We start from the raw sequence: 6,819 nt of genomic DNA on the forward strand, positions 1-6,819 counted from the left end.
TACAACTTGTTTATACGGAGCGTTGTGTGTAACAATGGATTTCCTAAAGAATGAGAACATTAATGTGCTGCCATGACCATCAATATCGCCATATCTCAACCCCATTGAACATCTATGGGACGAACTGGACAGACGTGTACGCCAGCGTGACCCTGAGCTTCGGACGATTCCGCAACTGTCACATGTACTGCAGGAAGAATGGACTAGGAATCCACGTGCCCGGATTCAGAGACTCATTCAGTCTATGCCAAGGAGATGTCGCGCAGTGATTGCTGGTGCTGGTGGCCACACAATGTATTAAATTGCCATATAACATGTTATTGGATTTTCTTTTAATTTCAAATATGAACTCGCATTTAATAAGTCCCCCCCCCCCAGTTGCTGCCATCTTCCGACGCCTATGGTATGGTTAGCATAGAGACGCGGATCTATGAGACAGCGCGGTGTTAGTGAATTTGATAGATGTCAAGATAGCGTGGGGACGCTGACCTGCGTCAGCCTGGGATGTGACGTCACAGGATGTGTTGAGATATTATGCAGGCTGTTAACCCTTTTTCTTTTCTTTTTTAACCCGAGGGTGTATGCAAAGGCGGGACGTGGCCTCAGACCACAATTAATTACACTATGTTTTTTCATATAGCTCCATTGGCTGTAGCACTTTTATTAATTTCACCAGGCCATTGGCATGTCACAAGAAACCTTACCTACCTGGGGCCAATGAACACCCAAAAGGACGATGCCTGTTGTCCAGCTCTTTTTCACGTTATATCCATATATAATATATATCACCTTCCAACTTCGTTTAGATGACTAAAACCTACGGTTTAACGACGTTTACATAGAACAAGAGTAAGCAATCGGATCACAATTAACTATACAGTTGTTTTTATTAATATCAGCAAGTGACTACAAATCAGATTTGAAGAAAAACTCGTTAAAAAGCTTGTCTATTGTAAGTATATTATTTTTATACATGTTTTTCAACTTCAGTATTCCTAATGCCATCCATACATTTTCAATACAACAAAAATATTTCGAAACTGTGTATACAATCTGTTTTCAAAAGGAGTCAAAATGGATTTTTAAAATGATTTTTACTTTGTAGCGATGAATAAAATGTTTGAATACGTCTGTTCTTTTTTTATTTGTGGGTCATTATCAGATAAAGTCCCATTTTGGTGTCGCAAGCCTTTAGGATCTAATTTTTACAATAATACTCACAAGATTCTCATGATTTATAACTAAATAGTGACTTACAATATTAAGTCATTATTCTACACAAGATATTTTTTCTCAAGTTCGCTGATTATGAACATTTTTATGCTAATGCTATCACGTGTTACCAAAATCAGCATGTCGCCAATATAGGGGGAAGCGATATATTGTCAGGGCTATCATCTATATGGGTAAATAATTTACAAAGAATTAAGTTTTTTTGATATTATTAAAAGGTGTTTTTTCACATTACAGCATGTAAACATCAATTTCATTTACTAAAAATATTTGTGAGACAAATGTTACTCTGTCGCCAAGCTTCATGTCAGTACCGTAACGCGACACTAACAGAAGCAACATTAATATAACCTATGTTGATTAAAATAAAGTTATTTTCTGAAAGTTATGAAAGTTGTCATAACCACTATTTTACGAGCACCGTAGGCATAATTGCTTGTGTGATTACAAAGTTTTGGTCAATTTACTACTAAATGTGGAATTGGTATGTTTATTCAACGCCAATACAGTAACGCATATTCGCAATGGATTCTGTGATTTAGCAGTTAAAACTATGTAAAAAGGGATGACGTGTTCACTATGGCGCCATGAAACATTGCATACAGCTATGCATTTTAAGTAAATAGTGACCTTTCTGTAAAATGTAGTCAGTACCGTAACATGTTGTTTCGTTACGGTACTGACAGTGTTACGGTATTGACGCATTATTACATAATGACTGACATAATGGGTACCATAAAATGCAAAATAGATATTAATATTTGTAATTTTATATAATTGTATACTAAATTAGACCGAAATAACTAAAAACTGCAAAATAAAGTATTCGTACCGTTTCACATATTAAACTGAACTTCTCAATATCTTAAATACAGTACATGTATATTTTTGAAATGGCAGGAATCTTTGTATAGTAAGTTTATAGCTACTTAACTATACCAAATTTTCTGGTGCTGACCCTGTCCTAGAGGAGGATGTTGGAAATCTTATCCGCCTCCCAACCCCACCCCCACTGATCGTCACAATGACTCTAAAATTCAATGTTTAACGAATAAATATGATGGAGGTAGTTCGTTTTAGTAGTTAAAAATGTAAGACAGAGTGAGAGACAGACAAACAAAGACAGACAGAAAGACAGACAAACAGAGAGACACACATACAGTGAGCTCTACCACTAAGATGTGATATGATATTATCCCGCTCGTAACTTATGGAATAAACGAAGCTATCATGACAGATGAGAACTGCGATTTGTTTCTAGCAATAGATCGAAGGAAGGAAATGTTTTATTTAACGACGCACTCAGCACATTTTATTGACAGTTATATGGCGTCGGACATATTGAGAAAGGAAATCCGCTGTCGCCACTTCATGGGCTACTCTTTTCGATTAACAGCAAGGGATCTTTTATATGCACCATCTCACAGACAGGACAGTACATACCACGGCCTATGTTACACCAGTTGTGGGGCACAGACTGGAACGAGAAATAGCCCAATGGGCCTACCGACGGGAATCGATCCCAGATCGATCGCGCATCAGGCGAACGCTGTACCACTGAGCTATGTCCCGCCCCAGAAATAGATTTATAATAATCCTAACCCTAAATCTTGTGTTGATGGCCGATAGACCAGCGCGTGTGCATGGAGGGTTTCCGGGGGTCCAACAACCCAAACTCCACGCTAACCCTAACCCTAAATCTTGTGTTGATGGCCGATAGACCAGCGCGTGTGCATGGAGGGTTTCCGGGGGTCCAACAACCCAAACTCCACGCTTAAAGCGAAGTTTCTTCTTTTTGTTTTGTTTGTTTAAGGGGGGGGGGGGGGTTCTTGTGTGGGGGGGGGTGTTTTTTGTGTTGTTGTTGTTGTTGTTGTTATTGTCGTCGTTGTTTTTGGTTTTGGTTTTATATTTTCCAGGAGAACATGACTCCAAACCCAGAAGAAACTTCGCTCGCCACTCTATAGACCCGCCTCCCACACTCTCTGCATAATTCCCTGCACATGTGTGATGGTTGGACTATACCAATTCAAATCCCATAGGCGACCATGTTAACGTTTGTGTATAAAAACACTATATGCAATATATCAACCAAACTATGACCCATAAATATCAGTACTACAACCCCTACCTCAAAGTATTAACTGCAGAAAATGGTACCTTTCATGGCTCATTTTCGGTATAACCAGATGTTTTTACAACACCCCTAGTTTCGCACAACATTTTAGTACTTTTTTTTTACATGTACCCCATACATGTTCCAAGCACAAGGCTACTTGACACAGTGGTACTAGATGAATTAAAATTGTATACATTTTTAGCCCAGATGAAACTAAAAAAATTTATAACCAATCACAGGACTTGTGGTGTTGACTTCTCTATCAAAAGTTCGGTGCACCTCGAACTTCGACCCAGCCGGAAATTAATTGGTATAGTGCTACCTGATAGGCTATAGATAATATGTTATGATACCAGGTAACGGTAATTCCGTGATGTGTATTTATAAACCAGGATTTTCGTTTTGGGATTCGGGTCAAGTTCAGCTAATTATCGGGGAAAAAACTATTCCCCAGGAAAGAGAAACGCAATGTAATGGTTTATTATGTATGTGTTTGCCAAGAAATAAAAGAAGTGAACTACAAACACCGTAGCCCGAGTATTCTGACTGTAAGGAAATTACATAGCTTGGTCTCCGACAGTAATGAGAGCGTATAACTATACAAAAGTCCGTCTAGCTCTCTTACAGTCAGATCACTCGGGCTACGACAACCGAAGTGAAACAAAAGTAATAGGAACTGGTGGGAACGTTATTGCATAATTGTTTATGTCCAATATTGAAATTAAAGCATTCATTAAAAAATAAATTTTAATGCAAAAACATGGGCACCATTAAGACACTGTGGTGAATTCTAAACTCACAATTGGCAGGCCCCTCTAAAAACTAACGCTTAACGACGTTTACACAGAACAAGAGTAAGCATTCGTATCACAATTAACTATACAGTTGTTTTTATTAATATCAGCAAGTGACTATACAAATCAGATTTGAAGAAAAACTGGTTAAACATCTTGTCTATTGCAAATATATTATTTTTAAACATGTTTTTCAACTTCAGTATGCCTAATGTCATCCATACATATTTCGAAACTGTGTACACAATCTGCTTTCAAAAGGGAGTCAAAATGGGTTTTAAAAATGATTTTTACTTGGTAGCGATGAGTAAAATGTTTGAATACGTCTATCCTTTTTTATTTGTATGTATAAAATTTGGTTGTGCTAATTTGGGATGGACTGTTTTTGCCAAAACAAAAATTTATATTTTGTGTTTATACCTAGAAAGAAGATAAATATGGTCAAACTAAGTTTAAAACTTACTCGGATTAAAAACGTCCAACTTAACCGAAAGTACGTGATCTTCGCTTAACATAGTCACAGCTTCGGGAAAATTGTAAAAACTATACAATTCCGTTATACACTGTTAGCAGTCAAATAGCGATACTGTTCACATTTTTCAGAATTTAATTTTAAGCAAAATTCAGAAGAATGTACGTTGACGTCTATAATCATATTGAAACGTCATCGTCACCGCTATAGACTACTAGAATATAGATTTTGCAACATTTGGTCCATAACTAGCATACTGAAAATGAAAAAAAAAAAAAAACCATTCTCCTCGATCTCCTCGTTTTGAAAATAGGGGGGCTGTTGCTGTTGCTGTTGCTGTCGCTGGGTTGTTGTTTTTTGTTTGTTTTTGTGTGGGGGGGGGGGTTGGGGGGAGATTGTTTAATAGTTAATTTGTTTGTTTTAATTATTTTAGTAATAGTAGTAGTACATGATGATGTAGTAGTAGGTAGTAGTAGTAGTAGTAATAAAGGTAGTAGTAGTAGTAGTAGTAGTAGTAGTAGTAGTACATTACTAGGTTCCCAAGCCTTTGGCGGGAACCTGTTGTTTCTTCTAGGATTATTATACATTTTGTATTATTAGTATTGAAATTTGGTAGGCAGTTGGGTACTTCGGGGTTATTGATTGTATTAAAAAAAAGTGTATGTATAGGTTATGTGTATTGGCCTCAATCGCGAAATTGTAGCATTTTCTTTTGTTTGTTTTTTAATTTCCTCCGTCTGTTTTTTGGGGGGGGGTTTTCATTTTGTAAGAAACGTTCTGGGCCGATATATCTGAAATTCGGCAGTATTTAGGCCCACCAGGGTGACTGATTGTGTTAAAAAATTATGTGTTTAGGTTATGTGTATTTGCTTCTATCGCGAATTTCTGATTGTATGTCAGTTTCTATGAAACTTACAGAAACAGAAATGAAACAGCACTACCAAAATACATTCAGCACACGTGGTTACGCAGGCCTATAGCCATCATTTCGACTAGGTATTTGCTGGGGCTTTATGGAAATGAAGTTGCCCAAGTTTTGTATAGGGATGGAGGGGCATGCCCCCTTCCCAGGAAAACTTGAAATCTCTGTAAGCCTAAAACGCGTCTTCCTGGCATCTGGAACTTACAAATTGGCATTTTAAAATAATGATATTCGACTATTTTGTAGATTGTATTTTTGTTATTAAGTTTTTATTTTTAATTTTATTTGTTAAGATAATGAAATTCTAGCACACAACTGGAGTTAAATGTATTGACGCGAGGTATATGTTAAATATTTTTGGCAATTGCTTATTATAACCTTAGCACAGAAAGAGTACCGTACGTGTACCTCCAAACTATGATCAGTTACTTTAATAAGAAACATATTTATGAAAACCAACATTCTAATTAAAATTAGCTCCACTATTACATGTGGATCTAACAGCAGCCCGTTGGAGCTCGTGTCCAGTTGACCTTTCATTCGACCAATCAAAACCTAGTGATTTGAAAAGAATTTGAAAACATTCCGGATTATGTCGAGAGAATACGAAATGATTTGGGTGAATAACGAAACATGCTGGAAACTAATTGCAATATAAAACTTTATATAAAATTCGCTTTAACACGAAAAAAAACCCGTGATTGTATAGCCATAAAATCTGTTTACACTAGTATACAATCCAGAGTTTATTACTGCACTTTTCTCCCTGTTTTTCCAATGTTGAAATAGACCAACAGGTGACCAACAGGTGACATTTCATCTATAAATAACAATTTAAATATCGACCAATTACACTTCGCCTTTTATAGCTTTATTCGGAAGCATACGAATTCTAAAAATATCGGGCGAGACTATTTATGCAATAGGCGAACTTGTTGGTCTATTTCAACATTGAAAAAAAGGGGGTAAAGTGCAGTAATAAACTCTGGATTGTATACTAGTATAAACAAATTTTATGGCTATAACATCACGGTTTTATTTTCCGTCTTGAAACTAATTTTATATAAACTTTTATATTGCAATTAGTTTCCGGCATACTTCGTTATTCACCGAATCATTTCGTATATCCTCGGCATAATCCCGAATGTTTTCAAATTATATTCAAGTCACTGGCATCATTTTGCAAGTAACGTTTTGATTGGTCGAATAAAAGGTCAACTGGACATGAGCTCTAACGGGCTGCTGTTAGATCCACATGTAATAGTGGAGCTAATTTTAATTA

This window comes from Gigantopelta aegis, chromosome 8 (genome assembly GCF_016097555.1).
Source record: "Gigantopelta aegis isolate Gae_Host chromosome 8, Gae_host_genome, whole genome shotgun sequence".
Classification (NCBI taxonomy): domain Eukaryota; kingdom Metazoa; phylum Mollusca; class Gastropoda; order Neomphalida; family Peltospiridae; genus Gigantopelta; species Gigantopelta aegis.